The 25073-nt window shown below is 42.7% G+C and overlaps 1 protein-coding gene across 4 annotated transcripts in view; it reads right to left on the reverse strand.

The window, feature by feature from the left end:
• Window positions 1-25073, reverse strand: part of LIN28B (lin-28 homolog B) — a 203312-nt gene that overhangs the window by 7539 nt on the left and 170700 nt on the right. The gene's annotated exons all lie outside the window — the stretch shown is intronic.

A 25073-nucleotide genomic window follows, 5' to 3' on the forward strand; every position in this document is an offset into this window, starting at 1 on the left:
GATTGGGGAAGATCCTGTTAGAGTTTTGAAACAGAGGCAGACGAACTTAAAGATGATCCTTGCCTCTACTGGAAGCCAATGGAGTTTGGTGTAGTAGGGGCTAACATGGTCGTATTTTTTGAGATCATAGATGAGGCGGACGGCCGCATTTTGGACTGTTCTAAGACGTTTGATGGTATTTTTATAGGATCCCAGGTAAATAATGTTGCAGTAGTCTAATATGCTTAATACCAGAGATTGAACGAGTAGACGAAAGGCTTGGTGGTCGAAGTAACGTTTGATGGTGCGCAGTTTCCAGAGGGTACAGAAACATTTTTTCACCTGGGCACTGGTATGGTCATCGAAGGTTAGAGTGCGGTCCAGGATGACTCCAAGGATTTTTATGGTGGGTAGGATGGGGTAATCTAGCCCATTCAGTCTGAGGGAAGTGTTTGTTAATTTATGGTTGGGACTCGCTAGGAAGATTTTGGTTTTTTCAGAGTTCAACTTTAATTTGAGTTTTGAGGTCCACAGTTCTAACTTGGTGAGGATAGATGCGATGAGTTTTTCCGTTTCTAGAGTGAGTGAGGTAATGGGAACAATGATGGTGATGTCATCTGCATATATGAACGATTTTAGGTTTGAGTTTGCTAGGCTTCGTGCCAGAGGGGTCAAGTAAATATTGAATAGGGAGGGGGATAGGGGAGAGCCTTGTGGGACTCCACAAGGGTTACGCCAGTGGTGGGAGAAGGCTCCATTACTGTGGACCTGGTAGGTACGGTTGGTTAGGAAGCCTGTGAACCAATCTATTACCTGTCCGGAGATGCCGATGGAGTCAAGGCAGTTGAGCATAATGTCGTGGTCGACCAGGTCGAAGGCGCTGCTCAGATTGAATTGAAGTATCAGGGCGCTTTTACCCAGCGAGAACAGGTGGAGGAGGTAATTTGTCAGAGCAGTTAGGACGGTTTCGGTGCTGTGGTTTGGGCGGAAACCGGACTGGGAGTCATGAAGAATATTGAACTTGTCGAGGTAATTCATAAGGTTATTGTTGACAAGACCTTCCATGAGTTTTTGGAAGAGTGGTATGTTGGCGATGGGTCTGTAGTTGGTGATGGAAGAGATTGGCTCCTTGGGTTGTTTAGGGATAGGGGAAATGAGGATGTGGCCAAGTTCAGATGGGAAGTGTCCAGTGGACAGGCATAGGGATACCCAATTGAAGAGTTCTGCTTTGAATGATGGGAGGGCGCATTTCATGATGGTGGGAGGACAAGTGTCTAATAGGCAGTTGGAATTGGCGTATTTAGAGTAAAGTTCGAGGAATAGATTCCAGTCAGGATTTTCAAAGGAGGTCCAGGACATGTCGGCTATTGAACCTTCTATATCTGCTGCGTATAGGTTGAGTGGGGGTTCGGGGCTGTGAGCTGCAAGAGACAGTTTTAGAGTGTGGATTTTGTTCGCGAAGTGGTCTGCTAGAGTGATTGCGGACGGAGGGAGGTCGGAGGTGGGGCGTTTGTGAGAGTCTATGTCGAATAGGGAGTTAACTAGTCTGAAAAGTGCTTTGCTGTTTAGAGAAGGGGAGTTTATTAGTTGGGAGTAGTGTTTACTGCGTTTATCGATGATCTGTTTTTTGTATTCTTTGACTTTCAGTCGCCAGGTAAGTCTGTCTAAATCAGTCCCTGATTTACGCCAGATTCTTTCAAGTTTCCGGACTTCTCGTTTTATGGTCAGGAGGTCCGCGTCAAACCAGCTGTTTGAGGGGCGAAGAGTTTTCGAGCGAAGTTTAAGAGGGACAGTGGTGTTAAGAACCTGGTCGCTAAATTTTTCCAAATTTAGGTGGAAGTTGGGGTCTACGTCGGAGTCGGAGATGAGAGTGTAGTGTGACCAGAAGTCTGCTGGATTAAGATGTTCTCTTGTCCAGATGAATTGCTTTGTATGGATGGGGTTAGGCTTTTTGTTAGATTGTTTTTTGTGCCAGGCTAGTTCAAAATTGCACAGGAGGTGGTCAGACCAGGGGGTATTTGACCAGGTTTGGTCTAAGAGACTTATGTTGGGAGTGGTGTTGGTATTGGAGAGAAAGGTGATGAGGTCGAGGTGGTGACCTTTGTTATGGGTTGTGGTTTGGGGGGGATTGGAGAAACCTAGTGACGTGAGGAAGGAGAGAAGGTCTGCGACATTTGAGTTCTCTTTCTGTTCTAGGTGTAGGTTGATGTCTCCTGCTAAGAGATTGTAGGTGCCTGCTGACGAGTTCGCAAGAAGGTGCTCGTAGAAATCGTCTTTTGCTTGATTCCATTTATTAGGGGGTATATAGAATAGCGTGACGATTAGGTTATCTATACAGTCTGTTTTGGAAATTTTGCAGGTGAGGATTTCCAGGTCCTTGGTTTATTTAGAGTCTAGGACATGGAAGTGAAGGTGATTATGGAGAATGATAGCGAGGCCACCTCCTCTTTTTGAGTTTCTTGAGAGAGTGATAATTTTGTAGTGTGGAGGGAGAATGTCCCCTATGATGGGGTCCTGGTCGGAAATGAGCCATGTTTTGGTTAGGAGGACAATGTCTAAGCGAGTTTCATCCAGCCAGTCTTTGATGAGCTGGGCCTTATTTCTAGCTGAGCGGATGTTCAAGTAGGCACAAGGAAGAATGGATTGTTGTGGGGGGCAGGAGGGTATCGTATATTGCAGATATTTTAGAGATCGTTTTCTTTTAGGAGTTGGTCTAGGAGGGTGGCGGGTGGTGTTGATCACAGGAATTGGGAAAGGACCTGCTTCTGTGCAATCGTGTATAAGTCGATGAGGGCGGAGGAATTTGTCAGGACTGGGGATTCTAGTCCAAGTGGTGTAGGTTGAAATAGGTTCAAATGCTAGAACATTTGTAATCCAGCCTCTTGTGCTAAGCAGATAGAGGAGGAGAAAGGCGGGGAGATTATGAGTGATGCTGGTCATGTTGGTCTGGTCGGGAGGGGGGAGGAAGATTCAGAGGGGGAGGGGCAATCTGTGAGGCTAGTGTGAAGGGGAGGCCAAAGCTGGGTTCGCAAGGGGGAGATTGAGGGGTGTTGGGGGAAGAGGAGGGCTAGGGGAGAGGCTTGGTGAGGGGCAGCTAGGTGGAAGCAGCAGGCCTGGGAAGGGAAGAGAGAAGAGAATAAAGGGTAAGATGGGTAGGCTAAGGGTGGATACAAACACGGGGTATGTAAACTAGAGTGCAGAGGGGAGGCTTATGAATGAATATAAATTCAGGGCATGTAAACTGGAGAGATTGTGGAGAAGGTAAATCTATGACTAAGATGGAATTAAAGGTAAAAATCTGTAACAGGTATGAAGTAGGAGTCGTGGGTAGATACAAAGAATAAATCTGTGAACTTGAGAGAAGATGATCAGATCAGGGAGGCCACAAGTGAGAGTCAAGGAATATAGTACGTGGCCCTCGGGAGTTAGTGACACTGAGTTAGGTGTCGGTCTTTGGCGGCTGAGCCCTTGAGAGGGCTGGAAAGGCAGGCCAGATGCCGAAGTGGCTGCTGGGGGCGGGGCAAACCGCCGAACGCGTTGCTCCTCCGGTGCAGTGAAGGGGGACGACTCGATCTCCCTTCCCCTTCACTGTGCTGGAACAGTATACACACATCACATCATCACAACTGAGCCGATGGTTCTTCTCTCTCTCTCTCTGACACTGCAGGAGTGTAGAGCACAATTACTTACCGTAACAGTCATTAACAGGCAGATATTCTCACATCAAAAAACAAAAAAGCCAAGTACTTAGCTGGGAAATAAAGTAGTAGTGGGTCCTCCAGGTTGGTTCAGGAACTGTCTCAGCTCCAGTTGCCAGCCGTTGAGAGACCGGAGTGTGTGCAACTGGAGCCGAGACAGTTCCTGAACCGACCTGGAGGACCCACTACTACTTTTTTTCCCGGCTAAGTACTTAGCTTTTTTGTTTTTTGATGTTTTTGTGTTTTGTGCACTTTTTTGTTTAACTTTGTGGCACACTGCTGTGTGACTGTACACTGGTGATTATACCTTACTCTACAGTTGGGTGGGGTTCAGGTTTTTCTTGGGCTAGATTCATAAAGCAAACCAATCATGTATCGATCGGTTTGCGCCCCCTTTACAATCAAATTTCCCTCCGGCCCTATTCACTAACCTCTCCAGCGATCCGCTTCAAATCCGTGCATGCAAATGAGGAGAAACACATGCAAAGTAGGCAGGGATGCGATTCACAAAACATATTTTCCAATCTGACTGGGCTGGCTGATCAGCTCCATAAGCGACTGCTGGGAATCAGTCACAAACCTTCTTTTCCCACTCTCCAGCGCCGCCCTGCACTCTGCTGCCCCAATCTCGCTGCCTGTTTCAAGGGCTACAGAAGCCCTGGGGCTGGGGACGCAACTGAAATTCCTCTCGACGCCCAGACTGATCTCTGCTGTCTTCCCTGCAGTGCAAGCCTGCGGCGTGTAGCCCCACTTTAAACCCGCGAGCTCGCACTGCAGGGAAGGAGGGAAGAGGCTGCTGCCGCCAGAGATAGGAGAAGGAGAGTCGGGCCTGGGGAAAAAAAAAGCACACAGAACGCATGTGCAGACCATCTGCAGGGAAAGCAGATGGTCTGCGCATGTGCGGGGATCGCACAACAGCGATCCGGGCAGGCAGATGGGGGCATTCCTCCGATCTTCCCCATTTGCATATTCTTCTTTAGTGAATTTGTCGGACCTGCCCAGATCAGGCCCAATCGGGCAGGTTAGTGAATCTGGCCACCTAACATGTAAGAGGAGCTGATGATTAAGGACATAAGAATTGCCGCTGCTGGGTCAGACCAGTGGTCCATCCTGCCCAGCAGTCCACTCACGCAGCGGCCCTCTGGTCAAAGACCAGTGCCCTAACTGAGACTAGCCCTATCAGCGTACATCCTTGTCCAGCAGGAACTTGTCTAACTTGGTCTTGAATCCCATGTTACCTTATTGGCTAAAAGTACCTGACTTGTAATTATATATTCAGTCAGTGTGTCTGAGGCTTGTTGTGTACAGTGCAGTTCACAGTGTAGTGACTTGTTTTTGTGCTACAATTAGAAAACATATCAAACATTTTGAAAACGTTTCTTGATACGAGATTTCCTGGGTGTTATTTTTTTCAGATATTTGGGCACCTAGGCCTTATTACCTTAACTTTCCATTTCAACTTGTATTTTTATTATTAGAATGCCTCTGTATCGCTCTGTGGTGCATTCTCACCTTAAGTGAACAGTTAACCAGGGCAGTGGAGTTGGAAGCAATTATAGGATTCCTGGAGGTAGAATCGGAAAAAAGTACAACTCCAACTAAATGTAAATGGTAATGCGTTAATTTAATTCCAATCTCACAGTTAACCTCATTCTTTCTTTTAAAATGGGCTTCTTTTTTTAACCTTCCTGTAAGAATTCATAGCCTCTGGGTTTTTAATTATGTAAGTTTTGCCTTATGTTTAATGTTACTTAATCATGTTTATAAGTTATTTACTAAAATATTAAAAGGCCACAAGAGCATAGCTGTAGCCTTTAACGCAGTTAGGTGAGTACTACAAAGTGGCCTTCTGATTCACATAAGCAATAATGAAATGCCTTCTATGTTGTGGGCTTTCAATCAATATAGGAAACGTTTAATTACACACAGAGGAGTCAAGAGTCATACTCAAGAGGTACCGTAAGTTTAGGAGTCGGAGCGAAGGTTTTGTGTATAAACTCCACAGCCCTGCAGTTAACTATATGCTGATTTAATTCCAACCTTTATTATAAATGTATTTGATGCTACTCTAGACTTTTATAACTTAGTCTTAAGAAGGCCTAAGACACTCTTACTAGACTATGTGGTAAAAGACAAGAGCTCTATGTTGACTAGCCCAAAAAATTTCACCAGCACTGAGATCTAATCAAAAATGTTCAGCCCCCATCAAGCCTTGCCTCCAGGTTATAAACTGCTGAATGTATTTTAACGATCAGCCAATTGATCTTAATATCAAAATCCATACCATCACCGGGAAGGGGAAGGTCCGCCATTTTGAAGAGGTGGGCCTGCCAGCTGGACGGAGTAGACATCCCTCTAGTCAACCTTTGTGCATGTGGTTTTTAGGGGTACAGAGGGGTTGTTTGTGTGTGTGGGGGGGGGAGGTGATTGTGGCAGTAGTGGCATCCCTCCTGCTGATCTTTAACTTAGGAGACTTCTTTTTTTTTTTAATTGCGGGGTGGGGGTGGGAGGTCTGAGCTATCAAACCTTACTTTCCTATCAGTGCCTGAGCCAATCAGGCCCTGCCATAAAATTTTGCCCACAAATGTGGTACAACGAGGTTAGAGAACCACCTGGAGTGCTCCTTTGTAATATTAATGAGCACATTTTACTAACATTTTAATATTAATGACCTCCTTGTACTACATTTGCATCGCAGAGTCAGAGACCACTAGGAAGGTCAGAAAAAAATCATGGTGAGTCATTCTGATAATTGGCTGGTAAAATAATGCCTCGCTAAACCGGCAGGAGCTGGTTTAGCAACCACCATTAAAGGCACGGTACATTTTGAGACTCTTCTTAGTATTTTATAGACCTGTGTCATATCTCCCCTGAGCCACCTCTTCTCCAGGCTAAAGAGTCCTAGCTGCTTTAGCCTTTCTGCACAGAGAAGTCATCCCATCCCCTTTATCATTCTTGTCCTCCTTCTCTATATTAAAAAAAAAAAAAATCAACTATGTCTTTTTTGAGATGCAGCGACCAGAATTGTACACAGTATTGGAGGTGCGACCATACCATAGAGCGATACAAGGGCATTATAACATTTTCTTTGTTTTCCATTCCTTTCCTAATAATTCTTAACATTCTATTTGCTTTCCTAGCCGCTGTCGCACACTGAGCCGAGGGTTTCAACGTATCAACAATGACACCTAGATCCTTTTCCTAGGTGGCGACTCCTTGCATGGACATCTGCATTACATAGCTATAGTCTGGGTTCCTGTTTCCCACATATTTCACTTTGCACTTGCTCACATTAAACATATGCCATTTTGATACCCAGTCATAAGAACATAAAAATTGCTGCTGCTGGGACAGACCAGTGGTCCATCGTGCCCAGCAGTCCGCTCACACGGTGGCCCTTAGGTCAAAGACCAGTACCCTATTTGAGTCAAGCCTTACCTGCGTACATTCTGGTTCAGGAACTTATCTAACCTTTTCTTGAATCCCTGGAGGGTGCTTTCCCCTACAATAGCCTCCAGAAGAGCGTTCCAGATTTTTACCACTCTCTGGGTGAAGAAGAACTTCCTTACATTTGTACGGAATCTAACCCCTTTTAACTTTAGAGAGTGCCCTCTCATTCTCTCCACCTTGGAGAGGGTGAACAATCTCTCTTTCTCTACTAAGTCTATTCCCTTCAATATGTTGAATGTCTTGATAATGTCCCCTCTCAGTCGCCTCTTTTCAAGGGAGAAGAGGCCCAGTTTCTCTAGCTTCTCCTTGTACGTCAACTCCTCCAGTCCCTTAACCATTTTTGTTGCTCTTCTCTGGACCCTTTTGAGCAGTACATCCTTTTTCATGTACGGCAACCCGTATTCCAGGTGGGGGCGCACCATGGCCCGGTACAGCGGCATGATAACCTTCTCTGATCTGTTTGTGATCCCCTTCTTAATCATTCCCAGCATTCTGTTTGCCCTTTTTGCCGCCGCTGCACATTGCACAGAGGGCTTCATTGACTTGTCTACAAGCACTCTCAAGTCTCTTTCCTAGGGGCTCTCTCCGAGTACAGCAACGGACATCCTGTATTCGTGCATATGATTTTTGTTACTGACATGTATCACCTTGCATTTACTTATCCACGTTGAACCTCATTTGCCATTTCGCGGCCCATTCCTCGAGCACTCTTATGTCTCGTTGTAGGTCTTCGCAATCCTTCTGTGTCCTCACTACTCTGAATAACTTTGTATCGTCCGCAAATTTAATCACTTCACTCGTCGTACCAATTTCCAGATCATTTATAAATATGTCTCACAAGGCTCTCTCGCAATTTTTCACAATCCTCTTGTGGTTTAACAACTTTGAACTATCAGCAAATTTAATTATTTCACTAGTTATTCCCATCTCTAGATCCTTCCATACTCAAGATCTGGATTTCTGCATTTAAGTTTCAACTTACATCATAGGTACTCAACCACCCATAATAAATCCTTTTATCTTCAACATTTCTTGTACACCACCACTTTTCACTTGCATATCATCCACATATCAAGAACAGTTCTGCCTCTCTAATGAATTAGCAGAAGTGCCATGAAAATGTTAAGATAAGAAGACTAGATTGAGCCTAGTAGCATACCACAAACCTGTGCCCATTCAGAGGATCAACAGTCCCAGTGCCACTTGCTGCATTTTTTCTTACTGAAATAAACAAAACCATTTTAGAATTTCTGTCCAACTCGTTCACATTCAAAATGGTTAATTGGCAACACCTGGTAGATGACACACTGAAGACTGATTTAAATCATGCCCATGACATTATGAATATTGCAAGAAAATATAGCCTCAAGCTACGTAGTTAAAAACAAATTCTTATTTCATGATGAATAACTTTTGGATGATAATGTATCTTAAATAGATAATTTTTCTCAAAACAGCATTTTATTTAAAAAAATCAAATAAAAATAAAAAAAATCTGAAGGTGAACAAACAAATCAATAGCGGAGAACTGGTGGATTTAATATACTTGGACTTCCAGAAAGCGTTCGACAAGGTTCCACACGCAAGGCTTCTGAGGAAGCTACAAAGCCATGGAATAGAAGGGGATATACTAAGATGGATAGGCAAATGGCTGGCAAACAGAATGCAGAGGGTGGGCATAAATGGGAAGTTCTCGGACTGGGAGAAGGTGACAAGCGGTGTGCCCCAGGGCTTGGTTCTTGGGCCCTTATTCAATATCTTCATAAATGACCTGGAAGAAGAAACAACAAGTAATATAATCAAGTTTGCAGATGACACAAAACTATGTCTGGCAGTTGGGCCACAAAAGGAGAGCGAAGAACTTCAGAGAGATTTGAACCAGCTGGAGAAATAGGCAGAAAAGTGGCAGATGAAGTTTAATATAGATAAATGCAAAGTGATGCACCTGGGCAGGAAAAACAAGGAACATGAATATAAAATGTTAGGTGTAACATTGGGAAAGAGCGAACAAGAAAAGGACCTGGGAGTACTGATTGACAGGACCCTGAGGCCGTCGGCTTAGTGCGCAGCAGCGGCAAAGAAAGCAAACAGGATGTTGGGCATGATAAAAAAGGGAATCACGAGTAGATCGGCGGACATCATAATACCACTTTACAGAGCAAAGATCAGACCACACTTGGAGTACTGTATTCAACACTGGTCTCCCTACCTAAAGAAGGATATAACACTGCTAGAGAGGGTGCAGAGGCGAGCCACGAAGCTAGTAAAAGGTATGGAGAATTTGAGCTACAAAGAACGCCTCGGAGAACTGGGACTGTTCACCCTTGAGAAGAGAAGGCTGCGAGGGGATATGATAGAGACTTTTAAAATACTGAAAGAATTTGACAAAATAGAGCAAGAAACATCGTTATTCACACTGTCAAATGTGACTCATACAAGAGGTCATGGACTGAAACTGAGGGGCAACCGGCCCAGGACAAATGTCAGGAAGTTCTGTTTTACACAGCGAGTGGTGGACGCTTGGAATGCTCTCCCAGAAGAAGTTGTGATGGAGACTACCATTCTAGGATTCAAGGGCAAGTTGGATGCACACCTTCTTGCAAATCACATTGAGGGATACGGGCAATCAAGGTCTTCATCAGGAAACACCTAGCTTGGCCTCCGCGTGTTCGGGTCACCGGACTGGATGGACCTAGGGTCTGATTTGGTGAAGGCATTTCTTATGTTCTTATGTAAAAAAAATAGAGATACTGGACTTTTTTTTTTTAAGGTTTACGTTTCTCTAAAGAAAAGAAATCAAATCAGTTAAAACAACTAGTTCACAATTAGGAACATCTCCCCGTATCAAAATTTTGGAATGCATAGAAACCAGGCATGTCACATGACATGCAGCTACCCACCATCACCATCACTTTAAGGGGAATAGTAAACTAATACACAGCTTGGTAAAAGTGAGACCCCCAGATCAGCTTGGGAGAAAAAAAAAACATTACATCTCCCTTCAAGACTGATCAAATTCCTCATGTTTCTAGGGATTTCCTGACATTCCTCCAATACATACCCAGTCTCCCCCGGCTCATATGTTCTAGGACAGTGGTTCTCAATCCTGCCCTGGGGGCCTGCAGCCAGTTGGATTTTCCGGAGATCCTTAATGAATATGCATGAGAAAGATTTGCATACATTGGAGGCAGTGCATGCAAATATCTCTGTTATGAATATTCATTGTCGATATCCTGGAAACCCGACTGGCTCGGGGTCCCCAAGCCAGGTTTGAGATCTACTGTTCAGGGAGAAAGGAACACCATAGCCCCCATTTCTGCTGACAAAATATATTTCAACTAAAGACTATCACAAAAACAATGCTTAAAACTGGGCTGAAAACTATGGGATCCTGGTTCAAATCCCATTGTGACTCCTTGTGATCTTAGAAACAGAGAAAAATGAAGGCAAATAGACCATATGGCCTATCTAGTCTGCCTAACCAGGCCATCCTCTTCCTTAGAGATCCAATGTTACCCCTAACCTAGCATCCTGTTGTTTGTCTTGATTGATTTATAGTGTAAGCTCAGTCGAGCAGGGACCATCTCCTTTGTGACTCTGTACAGCACTTCATGCATCTGGTAGCAATCTAGAAATAATTAATAGCCGTAGTACTTAACCCTCCATTGTCTCAGCTACAAATTCAGATTCCCGGGACAGAATACATACCTCTGATAGCTTTCGGGCTTACAGGCAGTATATAAGGAAAAAAAAGTAGAAATACAGCTATCTACCCTTATTAATAACCAATATCCAACCGAATCTCCAGTCCACAACTACGGTACCTAGCATGTAAACAGCAAAAAATGTTTTTAAGTATCAATGATATGATATGGATATTACTTCAGATGTTCTCAGGTATTTTTTTTTCTTTGGCACTTTGGGTCAAACAGAAAAAAAGAGAAAGAGAGAAAAAAAGAAAGAGAGAGAGAGAGAAGAGAAAGGAACAGAGAGAAAGAGAGAGACATTTTTGGCTCTGCCACTAACAACTCTAATAAAGATTCTTTGCCAATACCTCTCTTCCCCCCCTTTCAAACTCTAGAAAAGATCCTAGCTCCATTTCTCAGCTCCCCTTTCAGCCTTCTAACATGTTCTCCTTAAGGATATTAGCTCCCAGGAAAAGACATATTTCTGGAGAGCCATTGCCTATGTCCGTCAAGCACTCTCACATTAACTGCATCCCACCCCTACCCTTTCAGGACAGCTTCCACAAGAAAGCCTAGCTTCCGAAAGAGCCAGATTTCTCTTCCCATACTCAATATGTAATCAGCATCTTTGTTTCACAATTTCCTTATTGTCTGACCTCCAGCCACCTCTCACACTCCTCTGGGTCTCCATATGTTTCCTCCTTCAAGCATCTCACAGCATTTATGAGCTCTCGCTAGATCCTCAGACTCCATTATCTTCTTCTACAAGCCTACCATAGCCCTGCCACTCCCTGGAGGCATCCCATTTCCTTCCTGACCCTTAGAAAAAAAGAAGTAAATGCACACCAGAGGTATCAGGATCCCCCCACCAAATCAGGAAGCAATTATATGACTTTATGTATTCCCAAGTCACTGTTAGACAGCCCTAAATAAATCCTGAGCTTTCAGGCACTGTGTGTGTGTGTGTGTATGTATCTTGAATGCTGTGGGATATTCTGATGCTACAGTTTGGCAGCTATAGCCACAAATCCATGCCTTCCTTAATAATCTTGGCATCTCTGGCTAGGGGGCAGGGGGAGAATCTCAGTAAATAAAGCACTTACTCTTAACTATGCAGGTATAGGATTTTAGGAGACAGAGCAGCTTTTGAACCAGGGGAAAGCACAGAGTTGATCAAGAATGCATGATTCAAAGTGCAGCATCTTTGAAGGATACTAAACAAAATATAGATGACATTAGGGCATTAACAGGCAAGATGAAATAAAGGCAAAAAGTAGCAAAGGTCCTCTAAGTACAGAACAGAGTTGAAAGATTGTAAATTATTCCAGTCAACTGCTAGGCAAGCTGTAACACTGATTCTTGTATTCCACCTGTACCTATTCAAATCAAAAGACGGACAACCAGTACATCCAATAATTACAATGCAAAAGAAAACATTTCATAATCTTGTTGATCAATCAGTAGATGAACCAACATACCAAAACAAAACAAAAAGCTTTCAGATTTTTCATAAATTTAAGGTAGCAAGTACATGATCTTAAGCAAAATGGTAATTCATTCCATGATTTAGCTAACTTGAGAAAGATGTCTAGCAGATTTTAAACCCTCAAAACAATTGGAAATTTTAGCTGTACAAAAGACTGGAGTTTGATATATTTTATCGAGTCCTTGAAGCAATATAGCAAGATCTGACATATAAGCTAGTGCATCACCTAAGAACATAAGAATAGCCCTACTGGTTCAAATCAATGGTCCATCAAGCCCAGTAGCCCGTTCTCACGGTGGCCAATCCAGGTCCCTAATACCTGGCCAAAACCCAAAGAGTAGAAACATTCCATGCTACCGATCCAGGGCAAATAGTGGCTTCCCTATGTCTTTCTCAATAACAGACTATGGACTTTTCCTCCATTCTTAAAACCAGCTATACTATCCTTCCTTACCAGAATTCTGGCAATGCGTTCCAGAGCTTAACTATTCTGTAAATGAAAAAAATTCCTATTGGTTTTAAAAGTATTTCCCTGAAACTTCATAGAGTGTCTCCTAATCTTTGGAATTTTTGATGGAGTGATAAATCAATCCACTTGTACCCGTTCTACTCCACTCAAGATTTTGTAGACTTCAATCATCTCTCTCCTCAGTTGTCTCTTTTCAAAGCTGAAGAGACCTAACCTTTTTAGTCTTTCTTTATACGAGAGGCGTTCCATCCCCTTTATCACTCTTCTTTGAACCTTTTCTAGCGCCACTATATCTTTCTTAAGATAAGAAGACCAGAAATTAATGTAATACTCAAGATAAGGTCGCACCATGGAGCGATACAGGGGCAATATAACTTCTTAGTCTTATTAACCATCCCTTCTTAAATAATTCCTAGCATCCTGTTTGCTTTTTTGGCTGCCGCCATACATTGGGCAGAAGGTTTCATCGTATTGTCTACGATGACACCCAGATCAATTTCTTGGGCACTAACCACCAAGGTGGACCCTAACATCCGGTAACTGTGATTTGATTTATTCTTCCCAATGTGCATCACTTTGCATTTGTCCAAATTAAATTTCATCTGGCACTTGGATGCCCAGTCTTCCAATTTCTAAGGTCTGCTTGCAATTTTTCACAATCCGCATGTGTTTGAACAACTTTTAACAGTTTAGTGTCATCTGCAAATTTAACCACCTTGTCGTTCCAATTTCCAGATCATTTATAAGTCAAATAGCACCAGTCCCAGTACAGACCCCTGCATCACTCCACTATTTACTCTCCTCCATTGAGAAAAATAACCATTTAATCTTACCCTTTATTTTCTATCCGATAACCAATTTATAATCCACAACTGAACTTTGCCATCTATCCCCTGCCTCTTTAATTTTCTCAGAAGCCTCTCATGAGGAACTTTGTCAAAAGCTTTCTGAAAATCTAGATACACTACATCAATCGGCTCACCTTTATCTGCATGTTTATTCACACCTTCAAAGATGTCAAGCAAATTGGTGAGGCAAGATCTCCCTCGGCTGAACCCATGCTGACTCTGTTTCATTACATCATGTTTGTCTACGTGATCCACAATTTTATTTTTTATAATTGTTTCCACTATTTTGCCCGGCACTGAAGTCTGTAATTTCCTGGATCTCTCCTGGAACTATTTTTTAAAAAAACTGGTGTAACAATGGCCACCCGCCAATCTTCAAGTACTACAGCAGGTCAGCAATTTCATGTTTGAGTTCTTTTAGTATCCTGGGATGTATACCATCCGGTCCAGGCGATTTATCACTTTCTAACTTGTCGATTTGGCTTAGTACATCTTCCAGATTCAGAGATTTCTTTCGGTTCCTCTGCATTATCACCCTGAAAACCCTTTCCGTTCAGGTAGATCTCTTACATCTTCTTCCGTAAAGACCAAAGCAAAGAATTCATTCAGTCTTTCCACTATGGCCTTGTCCTCCCTGAGTGCCCCTTTTGCTCCTTGATCATCCAGTGGTCCCACAGATTCCCTCATAAGTTTTCTGCTTCTGATGTATCTAAAAATATTGTTATGAATTTTTGCCTCTTTTGCAAGTTTCTCTTCATATTCTTTCTTAGCTGTCTTTGTCAATGCTTTGCGTCTAACTTGCCAGTGCTTGTGTCTCTTCTGATTTTCTTCATTTGAATCCTTTATCCATTCTTTAAAGGATATTTTTTTGGCTCTAATAGCCTCTTTCACTTCACCTTTATCCACACCGGCTCGCGTTTTCTCTTCTTTCCACCTTTGCAGATATGTGGAATACATCTGGTCTTGGCTTCCACGATGGTATTTTTAAACATCCATACCTGGTTTACAGTCCTAACCTTTGCAACTGATCCTATTACCTTCTTTTGACCAGAGGGCCGCCGCGTGAGCGGACTGCTGGGCACAATGGACCACTGGTCTGACCCAGCAGCGGCAATTCTTATGTTCTTATGACATCTAGGAATTTAACCTCCCTAGCACTCCCTGATGTAACATTTAACCAGTCAATGTTGGGGTAATTAAAATCATGCTATATTCAAAAGAAAAGCATAATTCATCAACCATAAAAAAATTAGAAATTATGCTCAACACTGTTTGTTTGTTTTTTAAGCCCATGAAGCTTTAACGGAGGCTTTTTTCTCCACTTAAACTGTGTTTTTCGGGCAGAGAGACTAATAAGATTTTTTTGGTCAGCATGCTGATAGACATGGGACAGTGTGGTGATCCACACAGTGTCAAGCATAATTTCTAATTTTTCTTATGGTAATTGAAATCACCCATTATTATACTGTTGTCCAATTTTCCTAATCTCTGAAAACATTTCTAGGAAGGGTGGTCGATCATTGGAACGAGCTGCCTCAGCAGGTGATTGAGGCCAACAGCGTGTCAGATTTTAAGATAAAATGGGATATTCACGTGGGATCTATAGGGGAGTAAAAGTCAGGGAGTGGGTCATTGGTATGGGCAGACTCGATGGGCTATGGCCCTTTTCTGCCGTCAATTTCTATGTTTCTATCTTCTCATTTTGGCCTGGGAGACGGTAGTAAAACCCTACCTTTATACTCCTTCCCTTCATGCATGGAATTTCTATCCATATGGATTCCTGCTATCTATGTCATGCAGAATGTTTATTTTATTTGATTCAATTCCCTCTAACATATAGTGCAAACTCCCCCCCCCTCCAATTTGATCTACTCTATCCTCAGGGCTGGACTAAAGGATAGGTCTAGTAGGCACGTGCCTAGGGCCCGAAATGGTCAGGTGGGCCCGATTAAGAAGGAAATCAACGCAGATTTATTTTTTCAAATGGCGGCGGGCCCCCCCCCCCACTAGCATCAATCGGCAAAGCAGCCACCCCCCGATCAGCAATGTAGGCCCCTCCCCATTGATGGACCAATCGGCAACACATCCCCCCCATAGACAGAAAATAAAATCAGCAAGCAATGTGGGTAAGATCGGCAATGGCAGCTGTAATTTTACAAGCGGTGCTGCTTGCCCAAAGCTTCCCTCTGATGAGCCCAGGCAGAAACAGGAAGCTGCATGAGAGGGGAAGCTTTGGGCTGAGCACCACTTGCAAAATTACAGTTACTGTTGCCTTTCTTATCAACGTTGCTTGCTTATCTTACTTTCCGTCGATTTGGGGGGGGGGGTTCCATTGCTGATCGATGCTGGGAGGGGGGATTGCCGTTTGAAAAAAAAAAAAAAAAATTGGAGTGAAAGGTGAGTGGTGAGATGGGCCTGGGGTGGAGGGAGAGAGAAAAGGGGGCAGGGCAGATGATGGATGTGGGAAGAAAGGGGCAGGGCAGATGATGAAAGTGGGGAGAACTTGTGACAAGCCCTCACCTCCTCACCACTGCTGCTGCTTTCCCACATGCTGGATGGGGGGAAGAAGATAGTAAGATAGTGGAGGGGTGAAGGAAAGGGGTGGCAAGCTGTGAGTAGACACAGTGAAAAGAGGGAGATTGAGGGCTGAATAGTAAGAAATAATTTAATTTAGACAGAGGCAGAAAATAGAGAAGGAAGACCAAAGAAGAAAGGGAAGAGAGAGGAGAGAGAGATGCAAAAGAACGGGGAAGGAGACAGAGATATCAGATCTGAGTGAAGGAAATGAGATGCTAAAAACCACAGGGGGGGGGGGGGAAGAAGAGATGGAAGGACAGAGATGCCAGAGCATGAGGGAAACAAAGGGAAGATGATGGATGCCAGACCAAGGGGGAGAGGGGGGCAGGAATAGAGATGGCAGAGGAAGGCAGACATTTTCTGGAAGGGGCAGACAGTGGATGGAAGGAAGAGAATGACAAGAAGATGAGAAAAGCAGAAACCATGTGAAAGGTAGAAAAAAATTCTATTTTTTTGCTTTAGAAACATAACATAGAAACATAGAAAGATGATGGCAGAAAAGGGCTACAGCCCATCAAGTCTGCCCACTCTTCTGACCCATCAAGTCTGAGTGCTAATGACCCAGATCCTTAGCTCGACCCCCATAGGGATCCCACGTGGATGTCCCATTTATTCTTAAAGTCTAGCACGCTGGTGGCCTTGACCACCTGCACTGGAAGTTTGTTCCAGTGATCTACAACCCTTTCCGTGAAGAAATACTTCCTGGTGTCACCATTAAATTTCCCTCCTCTGAGTTTGAGCGGGTGCCCCCTTGTGACCGAGGGTCCCCTGGGGAAGAATATATCGCTTTCCGCCTCGACACGACCTGTGATGTACTTAAATGTCTCAATCATGTCTCCCCTTTCTCTACGCTCCTCAAGAGTGTATAGCTGTAGTTTGCCCAGTCTTTCTTCATATGAGAGACTCTTGAGTCCTGAGACCATTCTAGTAGCCATTCGCTGGACCGATTCAGCTCGAAGCACATCTTTTTGGTAGTGTGGTCTCCAAAACTGCACACAGTATTCCAGGTGAGGTCTCACCATGGTTCTGTAAAGCGGCATTATGACTTCAGGTTTGCGGCTGATGAAGCCTCTATTGATACATCCCAACATTTGCCTTGCCTTGGTTGAGGCCCGCTCCACTTGTTTGGCAGCCTTCATGTCTGCACTGACAATTACTCCCAAGTCCCATTCTTCTGAAGTCCTAGCTAGTGTTTCTCCATTTAAGGTGTAAGTTTTGCATGGATTTCCGCAGCCGAGATGCATGACCTTAAATTTCTTAGCGTTGAAGCCCAGCTGCCATATCGAGGACCAGTTTTCCAACGTGATCAGATCCTGCGTCATACTATCCTTGAGATTGCTTTCACTTACTATATTACACAGTTTGGCGTCGTCGGCGAACAGTGTTACTTTACCCTGAAGCCCTCGGGTCAAGTCCCTTATGAATATGTTGAAAAGGGATGGTCCTAGGACTGAGCCTTGCGGTACTCCGCTAGTCACCTCCGATGTCTCAGAGAGGGTGCCGTTGACCACCACCCTCTGAAGTCTTCCACTCAGCCAATCACTGACCCATGCAGTTAGCTTCTCGCCTAAACCCATCGATTTCATCTTGTTTAATAGTCTACGGTGTGGGACACTGTCAAACGCTTTGCTGAAATCCAAGTATAAAGTAATATTGTAGCCGTGTTGATAAATGTTTAGAAATAGTGATCCTTTTATTGGACTAATTTTAATACATTTTTGATTAATTTTCAGAGACCAAATTCTTCCTCAGGTCAGGACAGGATACTGTAACAGCAGTATACTTTACTCACTTAAGGAAAGAGGTTTTGACCTCTGAAAGCTAATTTAAAAATATATTAGTCCAATAAAATAGTATCTTATTTTCCATTTTTTGTTTTATATTTATTTAATTTGTAAAGTGATTTTTTATTTCTCATTTTTCAAATTTACATCTGCTATCTTTATATTTCGATCAGTATTGGAGGATATGCACCATTATTTCTTCACTCCCTAAACTTCGATAGCACAAGCCAGCATGCTGAATGCTCTGCACTGTTCCGATGGTCATAGAATTCCTATGATCGTCAGAACAGCACAGAACATTCAGCCCGCCAGCCAGCGCTAAAACCTCTTCCGTGCTTTTGTAAAAAAAAAAAAAAAAAAGGGGGGGGTGTAGTTTGTGATTAATTATTCCATACTGGGTGAGGGTAGTTCTTTGTCCTGTGTCTATGAAAGACATAGTTTTCTGATAGCATTGACCGGCTTTGTATGGCAAAATGCATCAGGCAAGGCTTCTGGGAGCACCTTGAATAAACTTGATTTGAATCTCCTTATTGTCTGCTGATCTTTTGTTCCACGTTGGATTCTTTGGTGGTTCACTTGCCTTATTGTTATGTTACAAATTAACAGACATGGAGTGGAACGTACCAGAGGAGATACAGATTTGGTTGCTTATACATATGGGTTAAAATTGGACGACATAGAGTGAGGCAGTTGAGAGGAGTTGCAAACTTGGTTATTAATATAGACTTATGTTTCGGATAGTATTACTGCATTTGAACACTTTTATAGACGTATGGAAAGGGTTCTGAATTAAAGTCCTGGGCAAGTATTATTATGTTCTTGTATACCGCCATACCCAATGAGTTCTAGGCGGTTCACATCAATTAATTAAGATCCGATCTGAACACGGATTTACAACATTTTGTCGGAATTACAAGCAACGAGGAAGGAAATGTTGGAACATTTTAGCAGAAATTTATCAGTTACAGGCAGCGACAAGGTTGGATTGGAAGGAAAGAGGGAGGGAGAGAGAACCAAGGGAGGGGAGGGGGGCAGGGGGAAGGGGGGTTTTGTTCAGAGATGTTTGGGGTTTGCATAGAACTAAAACTGTACACTGGCACTGGTATGGTAATCTTTGTTGTTTGTTTTGACTTTTATAACCAAAGAAAAAAAAGAAATACTAGTGGAAATAAAGTACACAAGAAAACAAGTAAATAAATGGGGCGGGGCAGGGGGCCCATTGTACTTGTGTGCCTAGGGGCCCTCGAAGAATTAATTCTGCCCTGTCTATCCTTGTGATATAATGTGTACCCATGTAACACAGTGTCCCATTGATTGTCTTCCTTCCACCAGGTCTCTGAGATGCCTATTATATCTACCTCATCATTCAGTATACTCGAACTCTCCTATTTTATTTTTTAGGCTTCTAGCATTTGTATATGGACACTTCAAATTGTGGTTTTTCCTTCCAACTATAGGCTGCTCAGAGACAGGGAAAATTTGAGTCTTTTATTTTGCCTTCCTCTTTCACCATTATTGGAATCTCTCTACTGGGACTCCTTAAATATCCCGAACCATCCTGCTCCTGGGTGACTGCCAGAATTTTAAAGATAGTAACACCCAACTTAAACTGAATCCTAGTAGCAACAGGCAAACAAAGAAGTTTAGAGAAAACCAGCTAAAGTGAATCAAATTTCTTTATACCAAAGATTAGTCTAACTGCGGAGTTCTGTTATCAATTGTTAACAATTAATAAAGAGAGATTTAAACAGATGGCTAAGGTGAGATTACAATAATCTCATCTTTAAAGCACCATTATCCGAAAAGCCTCCAATTGGAAATATTTTCTTAATAAGATGAAAGCACGTTTAATAGTGGATTGAACATGACAGCACTTTGTTAGTAGGGAATTCCATATAAGGTGCTACTTCTGTGACAAATTGTTGGCATGCAGAAGTGTTTTAACAGATGCAAGGCATCAAAACGCAGTGAAAACAGCAGGTCCATGCAGAAAACACACACACAGATTTACAGAATAGGCTTCAGTGTTGCTGTGTAGATCTGCAAAGGAGGTATTCCCTTAAAATGCATGCAGTGTTAGAATATTATGGATCTAAGCCCAACTTGTGCGTCAGGATTTATACCTAGTTTCAGTTGGTGTAAATCCTTGCACCCACAGTTGAGCTCTGGTCTAAGAATGGTGCCCTTCCCAGAACACTTGTTATACTGCTCAGTGTTAAATTTTGAGCAGCATTTTCTGAACCGGCACTTAGGCCTATATTCTATTCTATAAATGATGTGTTAACTTAGGTGCCAGTAGGCACCCTACTGCACATAAGTTAAGAGAGAAACACCATTTAAAACAGTACTTTAAAAATTATTTCATATGGGTTTTTTTCTATAATGTCAGAAATTTGTGGGGTACTAATCGTGAAAGAGGTGGGATGTGCTCTTTTGAATATGAAACAGACTGGAGTCCCATCTAAGTTTTCTCCCATCATTGAGACTCTGGTTACTGCAGCTTGCTTGGTCTTGGCTGCAGCATGGCGTCAGGAGTCGACTCCATCTCAGGCGCAAGTAATGCACAAAAATGAACTATGTCAGTGGTTCCCAACCCTGTCCTGTCAGGTATTCAGGACAGCCCTAATGAATATGTATGCAGCAGATTTACATGCCTGTCTCCTCCATTATATGCAAATCTCTCTCATCCATATTCATTAGGGCTGTCCCAAAAACCCGACTGGCTGGTGGTCCTCCAGGACAGGGTTGGGAACCACTGACCAAGCTGACAGCTATGAAGCGGCATCGATTGGGATGGTTTCTGCTACAGTGGAAACCCTATATTGCCTGGTGTGAACGGAGGGGGCTTTCTGTATAGAGACACCTACAGGCTATTAGTGTTATACCCAGAACCGCAGGGGGATGGGTGGGAGGGGGAAGGGTTGGGTGGGTTTCTATTACTTTGTACTGCTGAGTTGGTTGCCTCTTTTCAAAGAGTTCTGTTGCAACTGTTTTGTGATGTACTTGCATTACTCTGTTGGTTCAGCCAAAGTTTTCAATAAAAACATATTTAAAAAAAAAAAATTTTCAAGGCACTTACTGGCACATTAAAAATCTGAGCCAGTAGGCACCTCTGGAGGCACAAAGTTAGTCGCCGGAAATGTAGACCTTGGCCTAACTTTGCCAGAGGAGCAATTCTCTAAACGGTGCCTTCATGCGTTTGACACGAGATCAGCGGCTCCCAATAACGGCACCGTTTAGAGAATTTGTGTCTTTTTTTTTTAAAATTATCTTTATTAGCAATTGCAAAGGGAACATACAACCAGGATCAGAACAAGCAGAACAATCAGAGCTGACATGGAAAACAACACTAGAAACCCATGACAGCAAATGAGTCACAAAACAGGAACCCTATGGCTGGATGCCCAACACAATTGACAGTTTTGAAGTACAAAACCCCCCAATCAAACACACACAAACCCCAAGCACTCGGCCTCAAACCACAACAATCAGACAGCAAACACTCCACAGTCATTTGTGTCTTAGTGTTTAAATGCAAGGAGGAGAGATGCACAGGCAGAGTATGGGCATGTTTAACTTACTGCTAATCACATTTACATGCTAAAGTGCTGCATTTTGCCATGCCTGTTATTGACATCCAAAATGAACATGACTTATGGTAGCATTCCATCATGGAATCTAACCATTGTCAAAACGCCATTCTAGAATTTGCAATCAGCGCTCCACATCTAGGCACCAAATCTATGCCACCCAATTCTAGACTCCCCCCCCCCTATATGTTAAAGAAAACATAGAGGAGAGGGGGGAAAAGGTGAACACGCATGAAAATTGCAGCGATGAGCTCTGGGAGGAAAAGATTAAGGGATCCTTTTACAAAGTCACAATAGAGGTTTCTACCATGGGCCGGCGAGGTAAATGCTCCAACGCTCATAGGAAATCTACGAGTCAGAGCATTTGCCTTGGTAGAAACTATTTTATCTACCCTGACTTTTTATTTTCCTTATTTTATGTGTGTGCATTTCAGCAATCAAAACCAAGTAAGAATATTCATATAGCAAAATTAATACCTTTTTTCCTTGATTATACATTAACCCTCCCCTTTACAAAACTGTACTGCACTTTTTAGTGTCAGCCACAGTGGTAACAGCTCTGACGCTCAGAGGCATGAGCGTCGGAGCGGCACTAAAAGTCACGCTACGGTTTTGTAAAAGGTGGAGGTATATTTTGACACAACAAAAAACTTCAGTACTCTACTGTAAAAAGGAGAAACCACAAAACAAGCCACCAGAATCAAAAATGCCGGCAGAGATGTAGTTGATGAGCTGGTTGCTCCTTTGTTTATTAGAGACATAAAATAATGAAATATATATTTTATATTTTTTAAAAATATATTTTATATTTATAATAAACCTGGGAGCATCCAGCTCATCAACTCCACCTCTGCCGGCATTATATTTTGAGACATGAAGTGAACACTATTTTCTTTACATATACTTTTCATGGGCATTTGTGGTATGGTGAACGCCAGTAGTGATAGGCTGGCTTTACATAAAGGAGGTAGCTGATTATACTGTATATCCTGAATAAGGTTAGGATGAAATAAGTTTGTTGGACCTATTTTTAAGTCCTTTGGCCTGTTTTGCAAATATGCTGATACCCAGCTGCTGCGCTGAAAAAGTAGCATCTGTGACCTCCTGTGGCAGGCTCAGCCAATATTTTGGAATTGAGAATGACCTGGGCATCTCAAGGGGAAGGGGAAAACATCTTATATGCTGAAATCAGCAAATTAAATACAGTGTTAGAAATACTTTTGGTTTAAGCACATATTGTTCCAAGACTGCATCATTTTTGACTGTGTCTATGTGGTTGGCTTGATGGCAAATTGTCACTCAGTATTTAATCATGAATGACTATAACCTGTACAGTGGTGGAAGTGGCTTTGGCTGCCTTGTTGGGCAGATTGGATGGAAGCTGATGAATCGCAAGATGTGCAGTTCTTTTTTTGGGGGAAAAAATTATGATTTTCTAATGCAGCCGATTGTATAAGCAAAACAAGAGTGCTTCAGTCGGGAAGCTGACAAGAACAGAAGAAAATCGCAATGGAGCAATATGAACTGAGTAGAGAATGAATGGGGACAAATTTTTCCCTGTCACCACAGGAACTCAAGTTCACCGTCCCTGTGAGTTTTGTCCCATTCCTGTAAGCTCTGCCTTAACCGCACAGGCCTCGAACACTTATGATTTTAAAGTGTTTGAGGCTTGTGCAAATGAGTATATCCCCAAAACTATTTTCTAAGCCTCTGTTCATCAGAAACAACAACAAAAAAAATAAAAATAGTATTAAAAGATAGGTCTTGCAGATAAGCACCTTTTACCACAAGAATTCTATCCAGACTGAAATACAAATATACTGCATTAATTCTTAACAAAAGTGTTGATGCGTTACACATTTTTATTTCTGCTCACTGTTAAAATATTCTCTTTGGAGATATTTCTGACAGCTCAAATTAACTTTGCTTCATCTCTTCCTTACACACTACAATTATTTTGTGATTTCCTGAATAAACAAATTGTTTCAGAACTTTGATGTTCAACGCCCAAAACGCACCAGCCAATTTTTTGCATTTCAATTCTCCTTCTCGTCTTTGTAAAGGCCTTAAGCTCCTGTGATGCTGGTCTTGCAAGAATGGAGGAGGTCAGAGGTGAGAACAAGGCAGGCTTCAAAAGATCTAGAACTATCAATTCATGCCCAAAAGAGGGTTTTCATTCACAACATGAGACAATGAACAGCAAATTCCCCAATCTGATCTCATAATTTTTTCAAAAGAGCTGAACCATTTATCAGAATATGCCGACACATCTGGCTATAACCAACTCCCCCCCCCCCAAACACACAAAACTAATGATCTAAAACCCAGAGTATATGATGAGCAGAGTATGTCATACGTTGATAACTCCAGGTATGACTAGATGATTTCACTATCAGTGGCCTAATTCCCTCCAGACACAGGAAGGGAGAAAAGCCTTAAAGAGCAATTCTACACTTCTAAATTTAAGCGTAATTTATACAAGTTTCAAGTTTATTTAAAATTTGATGAATCGCTTAATCATAATACAAAGCGATGAACAAGTCTAAATATAGTACGTCAACAAATACAAATACAGGTAACAGACGCAACACTTAACATACACAGGGCCAAAAGGTAAGAGGGGGAAGAAATACAATATATGATAGGAAATGAGATGGGTAAAGGATTTAACAATAGGATGGGATTAAAAAAAAAAAAAAAGGATCAAATGTGGAGGTTAAAAGGCATGACCTGATTATACGAATCTAGCAAATAAATACACGTCAGAGATCGAGTCAGAGGGGGGCAGGACCAAAAGGGTCTTGGAAGGGCACCAGAGTGGTATTGCCTCTGTGTTTAACAGAAGCAGACTTGGGGAGATGCAAAAGGAGGGTTCAGATGCTAATTTGAGGTAAAATGTGGAGTATGTACAGCTGCTAGAGATGGGGGATTAGGTGCAGTTGATCAACATGGGCAAAGAGTGCAAAAGCACAGTTACTTACCATAACAGTTGTAATCCAGGGACAGCAGGAAACTATTCTCACATGTGGGTGATGTCATCCACGGAGCCCAGATGCAGACAGCTTCGCAAGCAGACTTGCTTGAAGAAACTCAGAATTTTGAGTCTGCCGCACCGCACATGCTTCCCGTCCAGAATAGGGTGCATCTCCTCAGTTCAGATAGCTAGCAGAGAAGCCAATCAGGGGAGGTGGGTGGGTTGTGAGAATAGCTGTCTGCTGTCCCTGGATAACACCTGTTACAGTAAGTAACTGTGCTTTATCCCAGGACAAGCAGGTATTCTCACATATGGGTGACGTCCAAGCTAACCAGAATGGGATGGTGGGAGTGTTAGCAATTTAGGAGAATAAATTTTGTAATACTGTTTGGCCAAACTGTCCATCCCGTCTGGAGAAAGTATCCAGACAATAGTAAGAAGTGAAAGTATGAACGGAGGACCAAGTAGCAGCCTTGCAAATTTCCTCAATAGGAGTAGATCTGAGGATAGCTACTGAAGCTGCCATTGCTCT

The sequence above is a fragment of the Geotrypetes seraphini genome, chromosome 3 (assembly GCF_902459505.1).
Source record: "Geotrypetes seraphini chromosome 3, aGeoSer1.1, whole genome shotgun sequence".
NCBI classification, from domain to species: Eukaryota; Metazoa; Chordata; class Amphibia; order Gymnophiona; family Dermophiidae; genus Geotrypetes; species Geotrypetes seraphini.